This window comes from Macaca fascicularis, chromosome 13, assembly GCF_037993035.2.
Source record: "Macaca fascicularis isolate 582-1 chromosome 13, T2T-MFA8v1.1".
Taxonomy (NCBI): Eukaryota; Metazoa; Chordata; class Mammalia; order Primates; family Cercopithecidae; genus Macaca; species Macaca fascicularis.
The window spans coordinates 7,057,649-7,084,055 of NC_088387.1; the positions used below are offsets into that span (position 1 = coordinate 7,057,649).

The 26,407-nt window shown below is 39.8% G+C and overlaps 1 protein-coding gene across 1 annotated transcript in view; it reads left to right on the forward strand.

Moving 5' to 3' along the window:
• Positions 1 to 26,407, forward strand: part of SLC9A2 (solute carrier family 9 member A2) — a 92,266-nt gene that overhangs the window by 1,142 nt on the left and 64,717 nt on the right. The gene's annotated exons all lie outside the window — the stretch shown is intronic.

Genomic DNA, 26,407 nt, shown 5'->3' on the forward strand with positions numbered 1-26,407 from the left:
TTGGGTTGAGGCTGTCACTCTCCAGGAAGCTTTTGCTTCAAGGGTGGCTGAGGCCAGTGAGGTGAGATGCATATTTAAAAATAATTAATTCTGGGCCCAGGACCATGGCCCAGCCTGTAATCCCAGCATATTAGGAGGCCCAAACGTGAGGATCCCTTGAGGCCAGGAGTTCAAGATCAACATGGGCAACATAGCAAGACCCCACAATACAAAAATAAAAAATCGGCCGGGCGCGGTGGCTAACGCCTGTAATCCCAGCACTTTGGGAGGCTGAGGCGGGTGGATCATGAGGTCAGAAGTTCAAGACCAGACTGGTCAACATGGTGAAACTCTGTTTCTAGTACAAATACAAAAAGATTAGCCAGGCGTGGTGGCGGGCGCCTGTATTCCCAGCTAGTAGGGAGGCTGAGGGAGGGATTGCTTGAACCCAGGAGGCGGAGGTTGCAGTGAGCCGAGATTGCCACTGCACTCCAGCCTGGGTGACAAAGCGAGACTCTGTCTCAAAAATAAATAAATAAATAAAAAGTAGCCTGGAGTTGTGGTGCACGTGTGTATTCCCAGTTACTTGGAGGCTGAGGCGGGAGCCTGAGGGAGGAGGATCACTTAAACTCAGGAGGTTGCGGTTGCAGTGAGCCATGAATGACACCACTGCACTCCAGCCTGGGCCGCAGAGAGATACCTTGTCTCAGGAAAAACAAAGCAAAACAAAAAAACTACCCACTTTCACACTACCTTTAACTCTCATTTTGAAAGCAGAAACCTCAGAATATATTATCTCATCTTCATTACCCATGCCCCAGAAACTTTTATGTTATGAGCATGGTGCTTTATATTATTTTTACTTTATATTTTAAAGACTTTATAAAAATCCTGAAATATATTAACTACTGTTATAATGAATCAAATAAGTTATTAGGTCCAAAGAATGTAGGCATTACATATGTTTTATGTCTTTACCCTGTGAGATGAGGCAAATTTCCATAAAGAATGAAAAGACACGTTGTCTGCCATCCTCAGGGAGCTTATTGATGAGTAGAGAGAGGTGTACACACTATGTGATTATTGCCCAGGACACTGCTAAGTAGGGTGACAAACTCAGAAAAGATAGTATGCCATTGCAGGGAAGCAGAGAGCACTTCCTCGTGCAGATAAAACTTTTAAACTGGATTTTCCAGGATGACCAGGATCTGGTCAGTTAGAGAGAAAAGGGAGCAACATTCCAGAGAGGAATGAACACAGACATAAATTGGGAGGGGAGTGCAAAACAGGTAGAAGGGATGCTTCACAGGAGGGTGGAAGTTGTGGTAGGTAAACCGGAAGCAAATCTTCATGCCAGATAAGATTAATTAGATTCTATTAGTGGTGACTAAGAGAGACACATATTATTTAATGACTCTGAAGTCTGTAATTGACTGGCTTTGACGTGGTTCTACTAGTTGAGTGTCTTAATTCCACTGATAAATGGTATAAGGGAAGGGGACTTCCCCATCTATCAACCAGATAGGCACATTTGTGTAAATTCATTGCCTCTAATAATAAACTCAGATGCCACAAGCCCGCCCTGTAGGGAGTGGCAATATTAATACTCCCACTAGTTGAGGTGGAAACTCTGAGTGAGTTTGCACCCAGAAGCACACAAAATGGCGAGCCAAAATGAATGACCTGTTCCCTGTCACTCCCTCTGAGCCTCAAGGCTCCATCACTTGAGGCCTGCTTCTGTGCCTGTTTCCATTACAGCTTCTCTGTTGCCATTTCTATTCCAACTCTCCCCTTTGTTCATCACTTCTGATTGTTTTAATCAGATTAATGACAATAATGACAGCCGCTAGGAGGCACTTAAGGGCATTATCTCTAATTTTTACAGTCACTATGCCAGGTAGGTGTTGATTTACTGGTTTCATATAGGAGAAAATGAAAAAATGGGGAGATTAACTTGGTGGTGGGTGGTGAGCCAGAATTCCAGCCAGGTCTGTCTCATTTCTCATCTTTGTGCATTTCCAGAAGGCATGTTCCTTTGTGAGGATTAAATGAGAATGAATGTGTAACACCTTTAGAATAAAGCTGGGCACACTGTAAGTACTCCCTCACTTCATCCATACTGTCATCATTAGTAGCAGTGAGGACAGTGGTGTAGTCAGAGTAGCAGTAGTAACTGTACAGTTTCTGGCACTACAGAACCTTTTCCACTATTCACTGTCCTGGGCTGCCTCCTGTCTCTCTTTACTTCTGTTTTGGCCTCAGCCTTCTGCAAGTGTTCTTATTCTGTGGGCTGCCTTTCTGCACTTATTCTCTTGCTGTCCTGTTCCATTCATTTGACTGGACCAGCTCACTCTCACTGTGTGATATTTTGTTAAAGGCATTCATGGTTGCTTGCGAAACAGGTGCATTTGTCTCTCCACTAGCATCTTCTTAGCCCAGATGTGTTTATATTCCCTGGGACCCCTCTGTTCTACTTGCCAGTTTCTGCTTTCCCCTGCATCATGCTTTGCTATGGAAATCATCACATATTGCACCTCCTGTTCTCCCCCAAATTTGGAACGTCTCTGGCTACTACTTTATCTTTCCTTTCTGCATCTGAGTGTCACAGAGATGATAATTTCCACCCAGAGAGGGGTCTGAACAGCCAAATGGAGACTGCCACGGGTAGAGTGAAGGGTATATTTCTCAGGACAGAATGTGGAGTTTTAGAGTCCAAAATGCTGGTGCCTGGGGTATTTACTCTAGATTCTTCTGCACAGAGCCCAGCCTTGTCCTGCAGCTTCCCCTGTGTTCCTAGAGGAGCCAGGAAATGCCCAGAAATCCCCACCCCTCCTCTTGCTCCCAGGGTCCTGAACTTTCTGTTTGGTTTTAAGCAGGATGGTCTTGGTGCTGTGGGACACTTTTGTACCCCACTAAACAGTCATCTAGTCATTTATCTTTCAACTTTTGCTCTGAAAAAGCCGTTTTGGGGTGGCTTATATGACTTAAGTTGCTCATATGAAGTGAATGAAGAGGAATTGCGGTGTGCAGGTGGTTGTGAAACTGTGGGATAATGCAAATGCTAACCCCTGCAAAATGCCATGGTTTCTATTTAGGGCACTTTTATGCCATTTGTGTAGTGTACCTAACCTTACCTGCCTCAGAGAACATGGAGAAGCATTGCTAGTGAAGAATCTAAACATGGTTAAATTAACAGGTTGTCCAAATTGGAAGCTCCAAATAACATTTGCAGGGTATTTAAATAATGCCTGATGGTGAATTCAGAATAGTTTTCTAATATAATATATATTATATTATAAATTATAAGCCAATATAATCTTAGAAATATTACAATCAGAAGTGAGAAAATCCATTTTTGGCAAAGTAATGAATGATTCAGCTTAACTCTTAATTGTTACACTTCATTATCATTATCAGTTACACTTCATTATCATCACTTCATTATCAAAATCAACATCCTAATTACTTGGTCCAGAAAAAGTAGTTTTGTAATTATAACATTTACCAAAACAATGATAATGATGATAAAGATGATGATGAGTATATGCTTATGAAGTAGGTTAAAATATTTTTTTAAAGCACAGCAAATTTAGTATACCTCGGAAAAGCTTTAAAAGTTTTGTCAAGAAATGTTTCCTCATTCGATTTTTACTTAGGTCCTCGCACATGTGAATTCACATTATTCTTTCACTTTGAATATTTATATTTTGAGCAACTGTTGATTATTTTTACAGTTATAAATACACACTTTGCTTGATAAATCTTGTACAGAGGGATGGGGTTCTACAGCCTGGAATAATGGGTAGCCAAAGAATTAAGATACAATTTTCTGGTGTGTTTTAAGATTGTCTCCTCTGATTTCTTTGCCTGTGAAATGGCCGAGTGGGGTTTTTGCTAATTTGGGAGAACTTGGACATGGACTGTATTTCTTCTCAAGGTTTAAGGACAAAGCACTGAGTACCTTGCTGTCTAAAGTAACAGAGCCTCCTTCTTTGTCCTGGGGTTCCCCTAACATACCTTCCCATATCTTGAGGTCTTGTGAGGCTGGCCTATTTCCATCTCCTTTCAAGTGTCACTGGTCACTCTGCTCTTTTTTATTTTCTCTGCCCCGTAGTTGGAGTAGGATGCAGAATTTTCCACCTCTCTCCATCCTGCTGAATTATATTCTCATAATTTTAAGGGAAAGATAGCAGTTTGGCTCATGAAGACGTCTCCCATGGGATCCAGGCTATGCTAAAATTGATATCTGAAACCTAAGAGTTTCATATCTGTCTGAATTACAGAGACTTTGATCTCTGAAAAAAACTTATCCTTGCACTTAGCCTGTTTTTCTTTGTCCTCTGGTTTTCCTGAGGCATATTCATCAACTGGATGGTCGGTGGATGGAGCTCAGGGTCTTCACCTGCTATCTGAACCACATCTCACTTTGAATACACTTCTAAATTCAGGAGTTTCTGGTGGCAGGTATTGGTTCCTAGTAAAGTTAAAAGGAGAGCACTGATTCCTTTCCTTCTCAAAGCCTCCATCTTCTCCCAGTGGGCTGCTCACACATTTTCTGTTCTCTGTCTGAAGGAGGACTTCAACAGCTTTCTCATCTTCTCTCTGAAAACCAATTTGAGTGTCTTCTAGAATTTCGCCACTATACCTTACCTCTGAAGTAGTTTGGTACCCTTTAAAATAATAGATATTTTTATCATCAAATGAAAGTGTTACATTATACCCACTTTAACAATGATAACAATACTCAGCTTTATTTGTTACAGAATTATTTCACCTAGATTGAAGCCCTAAGAAGTATACAATGAACTATTCGCATAACTGTTTGTTCTGGCTGGGTATGGTAGCTAACAATTGTGATCTCAGCACTTTGGGGGGCTGACGTAGGAGGATCACTTGAGGCCAGAAGTTTGAGACCAGCCTGGGCAACATAGTGAGACCCAATCTCTTCAAAACGTTAACAACAACAACAACAACAACAACAACAACAACAACAACAACAGAAAGCCAGGTTTGGAGGCCTGTGCCTTTAGTCCCAGCGACTCAGGAGATAGGCAGGAGGATCACTTGAGCTCAGGAGTTCAAGATTACAGTGACCTGTGATGACGCCCCTGCACTCCAGTGTGGGTGGGCAACAGACAGATGGAGACCCGCTCTCTTAGAAACAAAAAACTAAACTGTTCCTTGGATGGTATAAAAACTCACTTGTAAAACAAAGTGAATTGATGGTTTTGGTATATGGATAGATTTTAATCAGTTGAGTCCATTGCTTTAATGTTTATAGTTTTATTTGGTTTATCTGTGTCTTCTGGGATCAATTTTGGTCATCTGTATTTTTTATAAAATTATTATTTTAAGTTTTTAAAAATTTGTTGGAAGTTGTTTTATGATTTAAAAGATCTCCACTTTATATGCATATATGTTCTCCTTTCTGTTTCGAATATTGTTATGTTTTTCTTTTTTTCACCTCGATCAGGTATGCAGGAGTTTGTCTATTTGATACTTTATCAAAGGATTAGCTTTTGGTTAGCTTCTAAGTTATCTGCTTCTACTCTTACATTTATGATTTACTTACTTCAGCTTCCTTTGGGTTTATTTATTTAATTAATCCTTGAATTGAAAGCTTAACCCATTAATTGTTTAGTTTACTTATGTTCTATTAATATTGTTAATTCACACCTTACAAGAGTAAGAAACACCAATATTTAAAAACATAATTAATATTATTTTCAATAGCTTCTCTGGTAGGTATTTTTATGAATCCCTGAGCTCCAAAACTGACACGCAGTTATGCTAAAATGACATCAGTCTTATTAACATGAACAAAATTACTTCAGTAGCTTACTTACTTATTGAAACTCCTAATAAGCCAATTCTCTAATCAATTTATCCAAAATACGGATATTTGCTTGTCTTCATTAAATTCGAATCTATGATATACTGCATACTTAACACTCTGTCACAAACTAAACGTATTCATCATACTAAAAGTTTATGTAAATCCTTCTTTGATACAAGTAATACCAATAAAGATAATGGTAAAGACAAAAGATTTAAGGGAAATTATGCAAATGACTTATCAGTTTCTGAATAAATTGCATGATCGCTTTACCGCTGTTAAGTAGGAAACCATGGGTGTTCTGAAAGGATTACTTAACACGGCATACCAATGATAAAACTGGAATGGTGACTGCTTTTGATGGATCTCATCTCAGGATGCTCAGAGTCTACAAAATCAGTTTGATTTTCATGGAGCCAAAGGAATGCTTCATGAACTAAAATAGGATTAGTCAATGAAACTCTTCTTAAAGCTGAATTCTCATGATCCAAATGGGTAAATTTTGGAAGAATGGCAATATATGTTATTTAAGTCTAGAAATATTCCCCTTTTTCCTACTTTAGTTGCATTGCATAGTTTTGATATGCACGGTTTTCGCTGTCACTCAGCTCTCAGTATTTTTAAACCCCCTTGTGATATTTAATGCTAACTCAATAATTAGTCAGAATTTTACTTCTCAGTTAATAAACTTATGGAGATTTGGGGTTTTTTTGTTGTCGTTGTCAGTTTTAGAGATAGATTCTCACTGTGTTGCCTTGGCTGCTCTCAAACTACTTAGCTCAAATGATTCTCCTGCTTAAGCCTCCTAAGTAGCTGTAACTATAGGCATGCACCACCATGCCCAGTTGTTTTTTATTTTATTTTGGCTAGATAGGTATAATGCTGATTTTTAGTGTTGATTGTGATATCCTTTATGGCTTATTTTATGGACATTTTAAAACTATATTTTCCACTTAACGCTTGAAAAAGAATGTGTATTCTCTATTTATTGTGTACAGGATTTTATATACTTAGATGTTTACATATACAGACACACAGAGACTAGATCAAATTTCTAATTACAGTGTTAAAATCTTCAATAGCATTACCAGTTTTTTAGCTACTTTATCAGTTCCTGGGGTACATTAAAGTCACTTCTAAGATTGTGATGTCAATTACTTTTTGTAATTGTTGCAATTTTTGCTTTGTTTTGATGCTATGTTATTATATACTCATTCAATATTGTTACATCTTCAGAGTGAGTTCTTCCTTTAATTATTAAGTTTTTAACTTCCTTATTTCCAGTACTTGTGGCTCAAAGTGTATTTTTTTCATATAAAACTATTACCATTTAAAAGAAAACTTGATTTTGCACATGTACTTTTTTCCATATCTGTTTTCTATAACTATATTTTCCAGATTTATATTTTTATACCTATGCTATCAAATGAGTTGTGTCATTTTCATTTGGATAGGTATCATTAAACCACATAGATCTGGATTTTGCATCTTTAATTTCACACTTTAAAACACCATAGCTTAAAAAGAGAAATGTAATTGCACTTATTGTGAATAATGATATATTTTGACTTATTTTGCTCTCTGTTTACTATGCTTTTACTTGGTGTCCTAATCTTTCTTTCTTGCCATATTTTGGCTTGGTTGATTTCTCTTTCTTACTTGTTTTTTATACATAATTATATATTCTATTTCTGTTCTTTTTAAGGTTACTTTACAGTTTTGTGTGATTATCTGATTTAACAGGAGACAACCAGACTACCATGGCTCACATCTCAGATACATTTTCCTACCTATTTTGTGGTTATGTGATTTTCACTACATAACTTAAACTCTCAGGGCTCAGTAGTCCTGGTGGTAAAGTGGTGACAAAAAACATAGCAATGTCATAGGCTGTTGTGTAAAGTAAATTAGCTAACACACGTAAAGTGTTAAAATAATTTCATGGAACATAATGGTATCAGATAGGTTCCTAGAACACAAAAGTATTTGCTATTTTTATTATCTTCTTCCTAATACTTGAACTTAAATAAATCCTAACTGCGTGTTTCAGAATCATCATATTTTGTCATAATTCATATTTGGACTGTATTTAACTTCCTCCAAATTAGTTTTTGCTTTGTATAAGAAATAGTTACATAGATTTGTAAACATGTTTTCCAGTTTTTCTTCATTGTTACTTTTTATCTCTTTCTGCCTTCCGGGTTCTTTTTTGTTTGTTTTTGTTTTTACTGATGTATATTCTTTAGTGGATACTTCAGGGAAGGCTTTAGTCTTGCATGGAAACATCTTTATTTTTATTATACTCTTAAATGGTAACATAACTGAGTGTAGGGTTTGGTGTTATTTATCACTCAGAATATATTACTTCAATACTTTTTGTCCTCTTTTGTTGGTAAGTAGAATTATGTTGTTACACTGCCTTTTGATATTAATTTGACTTATGTCTCTGGTTTTAAGTTTTTTAGTTGTTTTTGATATTCTGCTATTTTCTTAACGTGTCAAAGTATAGATTTACTTTATTTTTCTTGCTCAGAACTTGTTATACTTCCATGCTTCTTAACAGCTGTTTCATGTTTTTCGTCTCTTCATTGCTGTGGTATTTCTTGGAGATTTTATCTTATCTTTTTTCCAGCTTACCATATTTTACTCTCAGTGCATTTCTAATCTGTGGTTAACCTACTCATTGGATTTTTAGTTTTAATTATATTTTCATTTAAGTTGTGTGGGCCCTTTTTCAAGTCTATCTGTGTTTTGTTCATGCTGTTGCATTACGTAAGTATAGTAATTATTGGTTTTATTCCTCTTTTATTCCTTTAAACTACATTCATTTTATAATCTCTTTTGGATTGTTCTGTTATTTATAATACTTGGGGTGCTAATTCTTATATTTATCCATTTGCTGACTTTCTCTTTTCAATATTTATTTCCTTATGTAGATTGTAGTTTTAATTATGAGCTTAACTTCAGCAGGGGATGTTTATTTGGTAAACATCTGTTTTCTTTAAGTTGTAAAATGTTCTTACAAAATGGTTTGGAGTGTGCTTCTTGCTGGGACCTAGGGTTTTAATGATTTGCTTTTACTATTCATTTCTTAGCTTGGCTTTACTACGTGATTCAAGTACTATAGATATAGACTTAATACCTATATGTGGTTTAGACCTGGAATTTTATACTTCATGGGTGAATTTCCCCTGGCTCAAAGCCATAAGGAATTCAAGCATTTCTTTTCCTTCCTTTTTTCCTTGGCTAAAAGCATCTTTTCTTTTTCTAGTATTTATTTATTTAGGACAATGTAGCTCTTGGAAATTCAGGAATTTCTTCCGGAGCCCTTTCTTTAGTGGTCTGAAGTCAAATTTCTCGTCCTCATGTAGGTGTTAAAATGCCAGATCCTAGCACATAGGTCACGCTTCTATGTCAGGAATTCCCCTGGTTCACTGTGACTTCAAATCCTACTGGCATATCTCATTTTGATTTTCTTCTTCTTTTTTGCCTCCTAGACCTTTTCCTCTGTTTTGAACTCGGCTAGATATTAATATCTTCTCTAGTGGTATGAGGAGACACCATTTGTGTCCATATTGTTGGATATCTCTGTGACATTTTACACAGTACGTTTTAAGGACACACCTTCTATAGAAGGTTTAATTCTCATGGTTATGATATCATAATGGCTTCTCTTTAATGTAAGGTAAAAATAATGTGTGCTTTCCTAGTTTTCAATCTGAAGGATATGGGGGTGTGACTGTACCGCTTCTGTTTTATTTTGTGTATTTTCATGCTTGTGTAGAAGAGGAATAGCTTAGCAGTTGATGGAAGTGTTTGACCTAAGTTTTGGGAAGGACATTCCCAGATTAGAAGTAGGAATACCCTGTTGTAATTCCACTTCTGCCATTAACTTGGTCTTATGACCCTGACAAGTATTCATCTACTTGGTTCTTCCATTGGGAGATATATACATACATATATATACACACACACACGCACATATATATACACACACACACACATATATATATACACACACTTACCCTATCTGTTTAAGACTGTCTGCAGGGGAGGACATCATTTCATCATTTATAACAAAGCTGTTACTTTTATAGCAAAGGAGACTTAATCCAAGAGAAGCATGCGTTTATTATATTAATATTATATTAAAGTGATGTGTAGACATGGGCGTATTGTCATTTTAAATGATACAAGCGCAATTATAGGTTATTCTCTCGCAATTACATCTTTTAAATGTGTGAGTCATAATTGATGTGCTTCCTGCAACCGTCCTGTGCATTGTTTATCACTGTACATGGGTTTTCTCGTCTTGATTTGTCAAATTCATTCCTTGTTTGAAGACGACTTGTATTCCTCTTTCTCTCTAATAATTCCAGTGGGTAGGGCAGGGAAATTCCACCAAAAGATCTCTGTTATGACTGTGACAAGCATACTTTCCAGGTGAGTTTCACGTTATTAGTTTGTGTTGGTATACAAAGGCTCACAGGGGAAAGACAGAAAAGAAAAATCAAATTCACAATACATTTAGAAATTCCACCTAAAAATGAATCAGATTACACCTGCCTGCTCTATCTGGGAAGCACTCTAAAGAAGTATAAAGGTTTTGCTATCCATAGAAAGTTGTTTAGAAAATCACAGGGCAGTGAAACAACTCCATAGCCATACGTCTGTGACTCTGCCTCTGGTTGCTTCTCCCAATTCCTGGGCCTGTTTCCTGGAGACCCACTGGCCAGGAAACCTGAGCAGTGTAATGCAACCAGTGGCGCATTTTCTTGTAGCACAGAAGGGAGGAGATGGGTGAGACTCGGTCATCCCTCTGTCACAGTTTCTTTAATAAAATAATAATAGCCAACAAGGACAGAATATTATTCTCTGCCAGGTATTTGAGCCAAGCGCTTTATATTCTTTGTCTTATTTAATCTTCATGGTAATTCTGAGAGGTAGGCACCATTATTATTCCTTGTTTTAAAAAATAGATGAGGATAAGAGTTTAGGGAGCTTAGGTAACTTGTCCAAGGTGTCAGCTATCAAGTGGCAGAGGTGGGGCCACAGCTAGTTGTTCATCACTTGGGTGTGTCTCACCCGGCCCCCGTTTCTCATGGGAAATAATATTAAAGTACCACACTTCAGGTGTGGTCTCCAGCGCACTTTACCCATTCTTAACCTGGAGCCAGAGGCCTGCATTTGAGGCTCATGCTTGACCCATAGGCCTTGTTATGACGGTCTCAGATTGCCATTGTAAAATCACGCAATAATAATAGCACCCGGCCTCCTTCGTGTGATTCTGTGAGGACGAATCGAAGTAATACATGGAAAAAGTACATTGCAACCCAAAAGTTAGGAGTAGTATGACCTCACAACAACTCTAAACTGGGCAGGACACAAAGAGCTAAGGAAATGGTAAGGTAGCGGAACTCAATAGTACCAGAGCCGGACCATGAGTCTAGAACTTCAGAATCTTGGCCTGGTCTTTTCCATCATCCATGACACACAGAATACAGAATTTTAATGCTTTTGAGATCTATATTTAACATGTTAAGTATTCATAGGTTAAGAAAAGGTTCAACCCATATAACTTAAGCTGTCATATTAGATTTTAATAAGTTCAACTTCAACAGAGTTATAGGAGAAAAGATGTTAAATATGTTTCATTGTTGCACACACATACACAGGTATTACACATGCGAACAGGCACACATAGAAACACATGTACAGATAAATGACATTCATTAGAATGCATGCTCAATGAGGGAAAGGACTTTGTGTTTGACTCATTGTCTGGAACAAGGCCTGGTACATAGTACAAACTCAATAAATAATCACTGAGTAAATGAGTAATTCAATAACATTTGGAGAAACTCTTTTTTTCACCACACTTTAATGATATAATTAAAGTTACCACACTCCCTGGTTGTCCATGATATTTCTGGTTTACATTTGTTACAAATGACCTGTCACATACATTATTATTGTGTCACTTCACTCTCAAATATCCTCACGTGGATGGTAATTGATTTGATCACTCTACCATAGTGCATATACTATTATTGGATATACTTTTAATGGCAATTTAAGCTCTGCGGTCCAAAATCCCAGCCCTGCTACTTACTAGCTGTGGATCTGGGTGAGTCAATTACCTTCTCTAACCTCTGTTATTTCATCAGTAAAATGAGCTCACAGTAGTAGCTTCTTCATTAGGGTGTTGTGAGGATAGAGTTAACACATTTACAACGCGTGCTACTTTATAGACCTCGGAAATGTGGATAGCCTTGAAGGAGAACAGATTTCTTCTTTCTTCCCCAATGTATAATAGCATTATACCATGAAAATCTGTTTTGTCCATTTGCTCCACAGCAAGTTGTTAGATGTCCTGATCTTCTGCCGTTGTTGTTATGAAAAGGTTTCTTTCTAAATCATACATATGTCAGCCTCTGAAATATGTGACATAAGCTTAAAAAATCATTTCTTTCTGCTTTTGCTAAGTTAGTGTGCAAAAGAAAAGAAAGGCAATGCACACCTTTTTTTTTATTTTTATTTTTATTTTTTTTTTATCCCAGGTTCTTGTCTTGGAAAATGAAAGGTGAGCAGTCAGGCATAATTGGTGGAGGGCTAGGTGAAAGACTAGGCATGGAGGGCTCACAGTCAGCTGAGACTCCCTATAGGAGCAGACTCTCTTGTTGACCCTCCTCCAGACACTTCCTGGAAAGCCCAGAGCTTCTGGGTCTCTTCTGTGTCATTAGGGTCCACAGATGCATCAGCTCACACACTTGTGGTAAGCACGTTGTTCAGCAGTTGCTTTCCTAGGCCTTTTGTGCTTTTTGTACAAATAGTGTTTCTTTGAGAATCTAGATTGGAAAGAATGTTAAAGCAAAGTGCTGCCTAAAGTAATTATTGCTATTTTAGAAATGTCAACCCGTGCTTTTCATCACCAGTATTCTAAGGCAGAAGCATGCATCGGCTGACTGTACATTTTCTCTTACAGAACGCTGGAATGGTGAGGAGAAACGATACTGAAAAATTGCAGCTTCCTCTTTTCTATCTGATTGAAAGTCTTGGTGTTCAAGGTTGGGAAGGATACATTGTTAGTGTCAACACGCCTGGTCTGCTTACTTAGGAGAATGGCAGCATTCTTTGTGTGTTCGCTGGTAAAGTTTCTGGATGAGTATGGAAGATGCTGACTCCGGCTCGAGGAGCTTTAAAGGGAAATAAGAATACATGCATGCTTGTGTGCAATAGCTCTGGCCCCAGTTTCTCTGGATCCTGTTGCCCAGGTTTGCTTTCTTCTAAGCTGTCTATCACTCTCTGACATCTGATTATTTATGTGTGAGTTGGCTGTTCACTCGCTGTTCATCCCTCCTCAAGAGAGGTTCCAAGGGCATGGGTGTCTTTTTACAAATGTTGTCCCTTACAATGTATACAGTTAAAACCAAGTAACACTGTTTTATATTTTCAATCATTTCACAACTGGAATTTGTCATCTGCTTTGAACCTCACAAGAGTCTGTATTTTATTTTGTTTTGTGTCACAACTGACATTCATTCATTCATTCATTCATTCATTCATGTGCTCACATTCTAAGCACCACACATGAGAGGTGATGGTTAGCTAAAGGGATTTGGTTGATAAGATAGCTAATCTGTTTACTTAATGGTTGGCTCCATCTGCAGTGGGTTTCTTCCTTTCTTTCTTTCTTTCTTTTTTTTATCTTTGTCTTTTTCTTTGGTCTTATTTCAATTTTCTGTTTTGAAGCCACTAAAACCAGGGAGCTGTTACTGTTCCTAAATCTTGTAACAAATGAGTATAATTGGCAAGACTCTAGTCCTCTGTTTGCCCACTGAATGTGTTAGTAGGTTTGACCATTATTTTAATGAACGTAATAATTATGATGACTGTAGAACTCTATGGAACTGTGAATCTCCAAGAATCCTTAAAATACACATCCCAAAACTCACTGAAACCCCTTTGATTTTTGCAACCATAAGCAAATGGGAAGACACCTGGATGTACAAAGACCACTAACTTGGTAACAGAAGTCAGGGAGGAGGGAAAGGGAATGAAAGGGATAGGATTCTAGCAAGCTTGGAAAATACAGTCATTTACCAAATGGGATGGTTTCTTAGTTTAGCATGAGCTAACAGTGTGCAAATATTTCCCTGCTGTGTAAATAACTGGTGACTGCAGTTAAGTGTTAGCAACCACTTAACTGAAAAATGAAATCAGGTAGCAATTACTGGCAATTGTGGGTTCCTTCACTATACTTTGATCTATGTATTTTGAGCAAGTGGTAAATTTGCTTAGAAGGCAAGCTCTTGAAGGAATAGAAACCAGAAAATAGAAAATACGGTTCCCACACAAGGTGGTTGGGTGGGTGGGGTAGCGTCCCTGGGAAACCTTATATGGCTTAGTGATAGCAGTGTGCAAACAGCAAAGCCAAAATTGGCATAAATCATTTACGAACACATGAATTGAAAGAATGATAAATCCTAAGATTTAACATCTAGCCTGGGGCAGTAGAATAAAAATTGCTTTCAACTGTTGGCTGGCATGGAAAGTTCTGAATCTAGGTTATAGTATACCAGAGTCTTTATCACCACTGGCACACCCGAGTGGCCCCTCTCCCAGCTTAACTAAGCTGTGCAAAGGATCTGTTCAGAAATAGTCACTAGAACGTGTCAACCACTTGGACTCTGTAACTCCTCCTACACACTGCCTAGGCACTGGCAAGTTTTACCTTCAGAATGATCTCTTCAAATTGAATCCTTTCTTGGTCAAACCCCTTCCTCAGATTGTGTTTCTAAAATGGGAGGGTTGGAGGAAAGGAAGAAAAGAAAAAGAAAAAGCGGAGGGCCTAGAGCCTTGAGGAGATGAAAAAGTTAAAGATGTGTGGAATCACAGAAGACCCGTTGAATCTGTTTCATAGCTGTAAGACCTACACCTGCAGTCCTAACAGACTGAGAGCAAGCTCTGTGGCTGCTTCACCCACCGTTCCTCACAGGAAACTTGAGTCCCAGAGTTTTCTAAATAAGAATACTCTGCATGTTCAAGGGCAGCTCTCAGTATTTAATAGCGAGTATCTTGTTTTCCATCTGGCTGTATTAGAAATTCCCTTGCCATCTGTAGAGTCCTTTTCTCAGCTTGGGGAGACACACGTTTCACACCCAGATACAATACATGCTGAAATACTTTGAAAACTGGCCAGCGTCATCGTTATTATTTCCTTGGGCAGAGTTGCAGCGCCAGCACAACTGAGCCAGTGATCATTTCCGAACTGTCCAGTGGGTGTGGTGTGGGTTGAAGAAAGAATATAATGCAGGCGGTGAGGTGGCCAGGGCATGAGTTAAATCCTGTGCCCAACCCGGCTCGGGTATCAGAGTAGGATTCAGCTGCCTCCAGTGAAAAAGAGACTCCCAGGGTAGCAGAGCCACCTGCCTGCAGAAGTGAACTTCACCCACTCTGTGTGTTGTCCTGGACCCACCAGAGATCTTACCCCATTGATAAAAGCCAACTGCAGTGCCCCAGCTGGGATAGGGAGGCACCCCTGGTCCCTGAGGAGATGGTCCCTCATTCATCTGCTTAAAGGATGGGAAACGTGTTACTTAATTCCTGGAATCTCTGCCTAAGTTGTGTTGTCATTGCTGTGGTTGAGACTAGAAGGAAGGAGTCTAAAAAGATAGACATGTAGCTGTCAGTGTGGGCCTTTGTTGGTGCCTCTTCATGCCCTGAGAGATGGGAGGGGTTACGGGGAGCAAGTTGGACAGCCAGCTCTTGCCCTGCCCAAACTTCAGCTGATGGCCACTTTGCAGAAATTGGCATAAGATGAGTGACCAAAAGCCCAGTTTTGCTGATTTTCCAAGATAACTAGGACAGAAGAATTTACATGTGGATCCTCTCAGTTTCTCAATATGAGCTCAATCGTTGAACCCACTAGATAGGCCGAACAAAACAGGCATGCAGGCCATGGTGGCTCATGGCCTGCAAGCTTGCAAACTCTGCTTCAGACTTCTTCATGTCACATAAAATTTTGCTTCTTGTATTTATACCTGGGTATATTTAAAAGGGCTGAGCTGATTATGTGGGACACGTAGGCACTCAGGATCAGCTGGAATATGTTTTGTAGTCAAGTTAACACTGATCAAAATGAGTATTATTCTCAGAAAGTGATCATGTTACAGAAAGACAAATACAAATGGCTGACATACTCTGACCACTGACAAATGTGGGAAGGGCGCTATGGAATATCTAAGGGAAAAGGGTTCATGTTTCCCATCTTGAATAGGAAGCACAAGCCAAAGGGAAGCTGAGCTGGGATTGCACTCAGGAGGCACTGTGTTAAGACACACAATGAGTTCATCGTCTGTGGAAGGTAAACTCTGTGGGTACATCAGTTGTGGTCCTGGCAATTACTGATCTCTTGAATGAAAGTGTTCCTTATGCTCACTAAAGAGAGGCACTTTCCACTGCTTCTCAGCCTTTTGATCAAGTGTGGGAAGGCGCTTTCTTTAAAAATGTGTCTGTGAGTCTAGACGCAGTGGCTTCTGCCTGTAATCCCAACACTTTGGGAGGCCAAGGCAGGAGAACTCCTTGAGGCCAGGAGTTTGAGAAAACGTATCTGTGAGTAAAATCAATGAATTTAATAGTCTTAAAAGAAAATAAAAACTTTTAAAACTATTCTGTGCTCTTTTTTCACTGAACATTATTTCAAATAAATCCAGGAGTGATGGCTCATGCCCACAATCCCAGCGCTTTGGGAGGCTGAAGTGGGAGGATCCCTTGAGAGCAGGAGTTTGAGACCAGCATGGTCAACATAGCGAGACCTTGTCTATAAAATAATTAAAAAATCAGCCAGGTGTTCTGGTATGCACCGGTAGTCCTAGATACTCAGGAGGCTGAGGTGAGAGGATTTCTTGAGCCTAGGAGCTCGAGGCTTCAGTGAGTTATGATTGCACTACTGCACTCCAGCCTGGGTGACAGAATGAAACCCTGTCTAAAAAAATAGAAACCTAAAGAAAAACTGACATGATAAACATACGTGCTGTGGAAGATTATTATATCATGTTAATAGGCTATCATTCTCTCAACCATTCTCCTATTCTTTGACATTGTGCTATGAGTGTTTTTGTGAAAAACTACCTGTTTTACCTTTTGAGCTGCCAAAAAAATTCTGTTGTTTTGCTTCTTGTTTTTGAACAGCCCACGCTTTGCATATTTTATATCAACATTTGTAGAGTTGCCTTTTGAAGGTTTAGTTCAGACTCTGTATCAGGGGATCAATCAGAATGTCAGAACACTGCATGGTGACTGTGCCTACCAGTAGAGATCCATTTAGCAGCATTATCTTTTCTCCCAGTTGGGTTAGCAGTGCTTATGCAGTCACAGCAATATTTGTAAGTGTACAATTCAGTGGCATTGAGTACATTCTCAGTGTTTTGCAGCCATTACCTCCATCCATCTTCACGACATTTTCATCTTCACAAACTGAAAATCTGTGCCCGTTAAACACTTACTCCCCATCCCTTGAGCCCCTGGTAAACTCTACTCTGCTTTCTGTCTCTGTGAATTGGTCCATTCTAGGTACCTCATGTAAGTGGAATCATAACGGTGTTTGTTCTTCTATGTTTGGCAAAAGTGAACGTTTTAAGGAGGAACAATATAGCTCTTACAACTTTAATGAAATTGAGACAAACGTAGAAACGACCGGTAGTAATAAAAGCATAAACCTCCAGTGCAATCAGATATAGACCAGGGGGCTGTTCATTTTCTTGGGAGATAAAATAACAAAATTAAAGATCAGAGAAAATGGAAAGGTTGGAACTAGGATTGTGAGGCGTGTGAGACAAAAAGTGACATACAAACTCTGTAACTTTCTGGCATTGGAGTCTACAGTTACAACACGCACATTTTCACTGCATCTGAGGCTTGGCATATAATCACTAAGGAAACTAGCCAGCTCAGAGGACAGGTTAAGAGCCTTTTTCTTTGGTACCATACTAGGAAAAAACGTGTGTTTCTCTGCTGTCTCTCAGCACTTCTCACATCAAATGTGTAGGTTTTTCCTTGATACCAACAACCAATTCTCCTACTCTCCAGACAGTAGCCTGGTATCCTAAAATTCAACTCTATTCTGACTCTAATTACCCGGAGTCAGGACAGAATCCATAGTTAAGGGCCTTGTCCCACAAAACTGCCCATGATCCAGATGACCATCGAAAGTCCTGGGCCTCCCCATACTTTTGACCAGCTGGCTATAAATTGGGGAGTCCCATGACCTGCTCAGATTCGATCATTTGCTATAATAACTCACAGAACTCAGGGCAACACTGGTTTACTGGTTGTTATAAAGGATACAGATGAACATCAAGGTGAAGAGGTGCACAGGGCAGGCATGGGGAGGGTGCCGAGCTTCTATTTCCTCTCAGCATGCAGCACCCTCCCAGCTCCACCACGTGCCCACCAACAAAGGAGCTCCCAACCTCATCACTTAGGGTCTTCATGGAGGGTTCATTAGATAGGTGATGGAACTCAACCTCCTGCCCTTCTCCACTCCCGAGAATTTGGGTGGTGGAGTTGGAAGTCCCAAGCCTCTAATCCTGCCTTGGTCTTTCTGGCAACCAGCCCCCATCTTGAAGCTATCTAGGGGACCCCAGCCACCAGTCATCTCATCAGCATACAAAAGACACTTATCACTCCAGGGATTCTGAAAGTCTTGGAAGCTCTTACGTCTCTAGAACCAGACACTAAGACTGAATATTACAACAGATGCTCCTATTGCCCTTATTGCTCAGGAGATTACAAGGGTTTTGCGAGCTCTGTGCCAGGACCTGGGAGCAGAGACCAAATATATATACTTCTTGCTAACACAACTTACTACATATTGTATGAGACAGTAGGAGCGCCAAAGTGAATAAAACTTGCGCCAGCCCTGTGACCGTGTGCTCCAGTGGGTGCGACAGACTCTCAAATGGATTTGTGAACTCAGGGTGGTGGGCACTTTGTCAGGGGCGTCAGAAGGGTCATGAAGGAGAGAGAGCCACACAGAGCTCGTGCACGGTCCCGCCCGAATGCTCTGTAAACGTCTCAGATGAAAGGCGTAGCTCTTTCCTCACCTCCTTTCCGTATTGGGTGTTACTTCCCATGGCCTTATGGTAAATCCAAACTGTGCATGACAGTTCCCAGAACACCTCACCCTTTCCCTCTTTTTGGATTTCATGCAGCGTCTCTTGTGGGCCACCTTTGTCCCCACTCTAGTGAGTTTTGCATGTGCTGTTCTGCTTGAGAAGACCCTCAGACCCTTCTTGGTTTTGAGAATTCTAACTCCTGTTCACTTCTCAGGTGAAAAATGATTTCCTTAAAAAGCCCCTCCCCCACAGGGAAGACAAGATCTGAGACCCTGCCATGTAATTGTGTTGAAACTTACACTTCCTGCTCCATAACAAGCATGCTGTGTGTGATCACCTGCTCAACATCCTTCTTCCCTGTAACCTGTAAACTCCATGAGGACAGAAGTGTCTATCTAGGATATTGCTGTGTCCTTAGTGCCTGACACATTTTCATGATGGTGAGTGCTTGGAAATACTTGTGAGTTAGGACAGAAAACCAAACACCGCATATTCTCACTCATAGATGGGAATCGAACAACGAGAATACTTGAACACAGGGTGGGGAACATCACACACCGGGGCCTGTTGGAGAGGGGGGCCTAGGGGAGGGATAGCATTCGGAGAAATACCTAACGTAAATGATGAGTTGGTAGGTGCAGCAAACCAACATGGCACATGTATATCTATGTAAGAAACCTGCACGTTGTTTATACCCTAGAACTTAAAGTGTATGAATATTTATTATATAACTTAAAGTATATTAATAATTATTAAAGTATAATAATAATAAAGAAATACTTGTGAGCTAATGAATGAAAAGAAATCACGTAAGTTATTTATCAATTTCTAGGAAGGAAGAATCCCTGTAATGATTTTCCCATAATGTACATGGTCCAATGATTTACAGGCTATGCAATCATTTCTTCAACGTGCTGTCTCCAGCACCTCCTTGGACTTTTAAAGATGAGCTGGCTACCTTTCTGTGTAGTTAAAATTTGGCATTTAGAACCAGTCAGGCTTTTTGAAGATGATCTTTGACAAGCTGAGGAAGTTCATTTCTATTCCTAATTTGCTGAGAATTTTAATCATGAATAGATGTTGAACTTTGTCACATACTTTTTCTGCACCAATTGATATAATCATGTGGTTTTTCTTCTTTAGCCTATTGATATGAAGGATTACACTGGTGAATTTTTGAATATTGAACCAGTCTTGCATCCCTGGAATAAACCTCACTTGGTCATGGTGCACAATTCTTTTTATATATTGTTGAATTATTTGCTGATATTTTTGCATCAATACTCCTTGCTAAAGGATATTGGTCTGTTGTTTTCTTTTTGGTACTGCAGTTGTCTGGTTTGATACCTGTCAGGGCAATATTAGCTTCATAAAATGAATTGAGAAGTGTTCCCTCCTCTTCTATTTTTTGGAAGAAGTTGTATAGAATTGCTTTTATTTTGTAGAATTCAGTAGAGAAACTATATGGACCTGGAGATTTTGGGGGGGGGGAAGAGTTTTAAAATTACAACTTCAAATTTTAACTGTTTTTGCCAGTTGTAGGGCTATTCAATTATTTTTTTCATATTGGTTGAGTTGTTGCCATTGGTGTTTTTTGAGGAATTGGTCCATTTCAGCTAAGATGTCACGTGTGTGTATGGTTGTTCAAATATTCCCTTATTAATTTTTTTTTATTTCTACAGGGTCTGTAGTGATACCTTTGTTTCATTCTCAAACTGATAATCTGTGGTTTCTGTCTTTTTGTCAGTAAGGGGTCAAAAGTGGGTTGCTTTGTGGCTGGACGACGGTGACGTCCATGTTCTCTGCGTTCTTTACGTCGTCTTTGCTGGCTCCATCGGGAGGGGAGCGCTCATTACCACCCAGTAGAGAAGACCCTTTTCTGCCCTTTTCCTTCTCTGACACCACCCCAATAGGGAAGCCAGGGTGTTCCTTACACTCTGGTGAGGATGGAGTCTAAACCGCTCATTCAGATGTTGCTGCCGTTGGGACCACAGTTTCTTCTGTGGTGTTTGGCTGGAGAGGAGCAGTTATTGTCTAAAACTTCTGTGCCTTGCGAGGTTGACTCTTCCCTATTCTCTTGTCTAGATAAAGCAGGCTATTGTTGGGTTTTTGTTGCCTGTGTCCATTGGCATTTCTGCGTTGCTGGCTTCTTCAACTCCAAGTCTGAGATATGAGAGACAAAAAGAAGACCCAGAGAACTGAATGCCATGGTCTGGGGGTCTCTGGCCAGCATTTCTTCTGCTCTCTATCTTTCAGAGTTATATTTGCTTTACATTTAATATCTAGGCTCTTTAGGTGTATAGAGTGGCATAGAGAACAATGCATCTACTCCATCTTCCCAGAAACAGCAATCTGTTCTTTTTTTAAAAATTATTTTTCATTTTTCACTTTTATTTTTGTTAAAGAGATGGGGGTCTTACTATGTTTCCCAGGCTGGAGTATGGTGACTATTCACAGGCGTGATCTCACTAATGATCAGCATGGGAGTTTGACCTGTTGTATCTTTTCAAATTTTCGTTTTCTTACTTTTTTTTTGAACAGACATTTAAAAAGATGAATTCAGGTATACCTGTCTCCTAACTTAATGACCATTACTTTTGTCACTGATTATATCACTTCTAACTTAGTAAGAGAGATGATTACAGCAAATAATTACTTTCTGTTGAAGACGGCTGAATAGGAACAGCTCCCAGCAAGACCAATGCAGAAGGTGGGTGATATCTGCATTTCCAACTGAGGTACCCGGGTCATCTCATCGGGACTGGTTAGAGTGGGTGCGGTTCACGGAAGGCAAGCAGAAGCAGGATGGGGCGTCGCCTCACCCGGGAAGCATAAGGGGTCGGGGAACTCCCTCCCCTACCCAAGGGACACTGTGGGGGCTGTGCCATGAGGAACGGTGCATTCTGACCCAGATACTACACTTTTCCCTTGGTTTTTGCAACCCACAGACCAGGAGATTCCCTTGGGTGCTACACCACCAGGGCCCTGGGTTTCAAGCACAAAACTGGGTGGCTGTTTGGGCAGACACTGCGCTAGCTGCAGGAGGAGGTTTTTTTTTTTTTTTTTTTTTACCCCAGTGGCACCTGGAATGCCAGCAAGACAGAACTGTTCACTCCCCTGGAAAGGGGGATGAAGCTAGGAAGCCAAGTGGTCTAGCTCAGCGGATCCCACTCCTACAGAGACCAGCAGGCTAAGATCCACTGGCTTGAAATTCTTGCTGCCAGCACAGGAGTCTGAAGTTGACCTGGGATACTCGAGCTTGGTGCGGGGAGGGGTGCCTGCCATTACTGAGGGTTGAGTAGGTGGTTTTCCCCTTACAGTGCTAACTCTGACTGTGCAGAACTCATGGCAGTGTGGCAAAGTGCCTGAGGCCAGACTGCCTCTCTAGATTCCTCCTCACTGGGCAGGGCATCTCTGAAAGAAAGGGGGCAGCCCCTGTCAGGGGCTTATCCATAAAACTTCCAACTCCCTGGGACAGAGCACCTGGGGGAAGGGGCAGCTGTGGGCACAGCTTCAGCAGACTTAAACTTTTCTGCCTGCCAGCACTGAAGAGAGCAGCAGATCTCCCAGCACAGTTCTCAAGCTCTGTGAAGGGACAGACTGCCTTCTCAAGTGAGTCCCTGACCCCCATGGCTCCTGACTGGGAGACACCTCCCAGCAGGGGTTGACAGACACAGGGAAGCTCTGGTTGACATCGGGTGGGTGCCTCTCTGGCACAAAGCTTCCAGAGGAAGGAGCAGGCACTAATCTTTGCTGTTCTGCAGCCTCCGCTGGTAATACTCAGGCAAACAGGGTCTGGAGTGAACCTCCAGCAAACTCTAGCAGACCTGCAGCAGAGGGACCTGACTGTTAGAAGGAAAACTAACAGAAAACAATAACGTCAACATCAACAAAAAGGATGCCCACAGAAAAACCCCATCCAAAGGCCATCAGCATCAAAGATCAAAGGTAGATAAATCCATGAAAATGAGGCAAAACCAGTGCAAAAGTGCTGAAAATTCCAAAAACCAGAATGCCTCTTCTCCTCCAAATGATAACAACTCCTCTCCAGCAAGGGCACAAAACTGGATGGAGGATGAGTTTGACAAATTGACAGATGTAGGCTTCAGAAGGTGGGTAATAACAAACTCCTCTGAGCTAAAGGAGCATGTTCTAACCCAATGCAAGGAAGCTAAGAACATTGATAAAAGGTTACAGCAACTGCTAACTAGAATAACCAGTTTAGAGAAGAACATAAATGACCTGATGGAGCTGAAAATCACAGCATGAGAACTTCATGAAGTATACACAAGTATCAATAGCCGAATCGATCAAGCAGAAGAAAGGATATCAGAGATTGAAGATCAACTTAATGAAATAAAGCCTGAAGACAAGATTAGAGAAAAAAGAATGAAAAAGAGCAAACAAAGCCTCCAAGAAATATGGTACTATGTGAAATGACCAAATCTATGATTGATTGGTGTACCTGAAAGTGACAGGGAGAACGGAACCAAGTTGGAAAACACCCTTCAGGATATTATTCAGGAGAACTTCCCCAACCTAGCGAGACAGGCCAGCATTGAAATTCAGGAAATACAGAGAACACCACTAAGATACTCCTCAAGAAGAGCAACCACAAGACACATAATCATCAGATTCACCCAGGTTGAAATGAAAGAAAAAACGTTAAGGGCATCCAGAGAGAAAGGTCAGGGTACCTACAAAGGGAAGCCCATCAGACTAACAGCAGATCTCCCTGCAAAAACTCTACAAGCCAGAAGAGAGTGGGGATTGATATTTAACATTCTTCAAGAAAATAATTTTTCAACCCAGAATTTCATATCCAGCCAAACTAAGCTTCGTAAGTGAAGGAGAAATAAAATCCTTTATAGACAAGCAAATACTGTGAGATTTTGTCATCACCAGGCCTGCCTTACAAGAACTCCTGAAGGAAGCACTAAATATGGAAAGGAAAAACCAGTACCAGTCACTGCAAAAACATATCAAAATAAAAAGATCAATGATACTGTAAAGAAACTGCATCAACTAATGTGCAAAATAAACAACTAGCATCATGATGACAGGATCAAATTCACATATAACAACATTAAACTTAAATGTAAATGGCTAAATGCCCCAATTAAAAGACATAGACTGGAAAATTGGATAAAGAGCCAAGACCCATCAGTGTGCTGTATTCAGGAGACCCATCTCATGTGCAAAGACACACATAGGCTCAAAGTAAAGGGATGGAGGAATATTTACCAAGCAAATGGAAAGAAAGAAAGAAAAAAGCAGAGGTTGCAATCCTAGTCTCTGATAAAACGGACTTTAAACCCACAAAGATCAAAAAAGACAAAGAAGGGTATTACATAATGGTAAAGGGATCAATGCAACAAGAAGAGCTAACTATCCTATATATATATATATATATATATATATATATATATATATATATATATACACACCCAATACAGGAACACCCAGATTCATAAAGCAAGTTCTTAGAGACCTACACAGAGACTTAGACTCCCATAAAATAATAGTAGGAGACTTTAATACCCTACTGTCAATATTAGACAGATAAACAAGACAGAAAGTTAACAAGGATAGTTAGGACGTGAACTCAGCTCTGGACCAAGGAGACCTAATAGATATTTATAGAACTCTCCACCCCAAATCAATAGAATATACATTCTTCTCAGCACCACATAGCACTTATTCTAAAATTGATCACATAATGGGAAGCAAAACACTCCTCAGCAAATGCAAAAGAATGGAAATCATAACAAACCATCTCTCAGACCACACTGCAATCAAATTATAACTCAGGATTAAGAAACTCACTCAAAACCATAGAACTACATGGAAACTGAACAACTTGCTCCCGAATGACTACTGGGTAAATAAATTAAGGCAGAAATAAATAAGTCCTTTGAAACCAATGAGAATAAAGACACAAGGTACCAGAATCTCTGGGACACAGTTAAAGCAGTGTTAAGAGGGAAATTTATAGCACTAAATGCCCACATCAGAAAGTTAGAAATATCTAAAATTGGCACCCTAACACCACAATTAAAAGAACTAGAGAAGCAAGAGCAAACAAATTCAAAAGCTAGCAGAAGACAAGAAATAACTAATATCAGAGCAGAACTGAAGGAGATAGGGACACCAAAAACTCTTCAAAACAATCAATGAATCCAGGAGCTGGTTTTTTGAAAAGATTAACGAAATAGATAGGCCTCTAGCCAGACTAATAAAGAAGAATAGAGAAGAATCAAGTAGACACAATAAAAAATGATAAAGGAATATCACCACTGATCCCACAGAAATACAAAATACCATCAGAGAATAATATAAACACCTCTATGCAAATAAACTAGAAAATCTAGAAGAAATGGATAAATTCCTGTTCACACACACCCTCCCAAGACTTAACCAGGAAGAAGTCAAACCCCTCAGCAGACAAAAAAGTTCTGAAATTGAGGCAGTAATTAATAGCCTACCAACAAAAAAAGCCCAGGACCAGTTGGATTCACAGCGAACTCTATCAGAGGTACAAAAAGGAGATGGTACCGTTCCTTCTGAAACTATTCCAAACAACAGAAAAAGAGGGACTCCACCGTAACTCATTTTATGAGGCCAGCATCACTCTAATACCAAAACCTGACAGAGACACAACAAAAAAAGAAAATTTCACGTCAATATCCCTGATGAACATTGATGCAAAAATCCTCAATAAACTACTTGCAATCCGAATCCAGCAGCACATCAAAAAGCTTATCCACCACAATCAAGTTGGCTTCATCGCTGGGATGCAAGGTTGTCTCAACATATGCAAATCAATAAACATAATCCATCATATAAACAGAACCAATGACAAAAACCACATGATTATCTAAATAGATGCAGAAAAGGCCTTCAATAAAATTCAACACCTCTTCATGCTAAAAACACTCAATAAACTAGGTATTGATGGAACATATTTCAAAATAATAAAAGCTATTTATGACAAACCCATAGCCAATATCATACTGAATGGTCAAAAGCTAGAAGCATTCCCTTTGAAAACTGGCACAGGACAAGGATGCCCTCTCTCACCACTCCCATTCAACTCAGAATTGGAAGTTCTGGCCAGGGTAGTCAGGCAAGAGAAAGAAATAAAGGGTATTCAAATAGGAAAAGAGTAACTCAAATTGTCTCTGTTTGCAGATGACATGATTGTATATTTCGAAATCCCCATCATCTCAGCCCAAAAACTCCTAATAAGCAACTTCAGCAAAGTCTCAGGATGCAAAATCAATGTCCAAAAATCACAAGCATTCCCATACACCAATAATAGACATAGAACCAAATCATGAGTGAACTCCCATTCACAATTGCTACAAAGAAAATAAAATACCTAGGAATAAAACTTACAAGGGACATGAAGGACCTCTTCAAGAGAACTACAAAAAGCTGCTCAAGGAAATAAGAGAGGACATAAATAAATGGA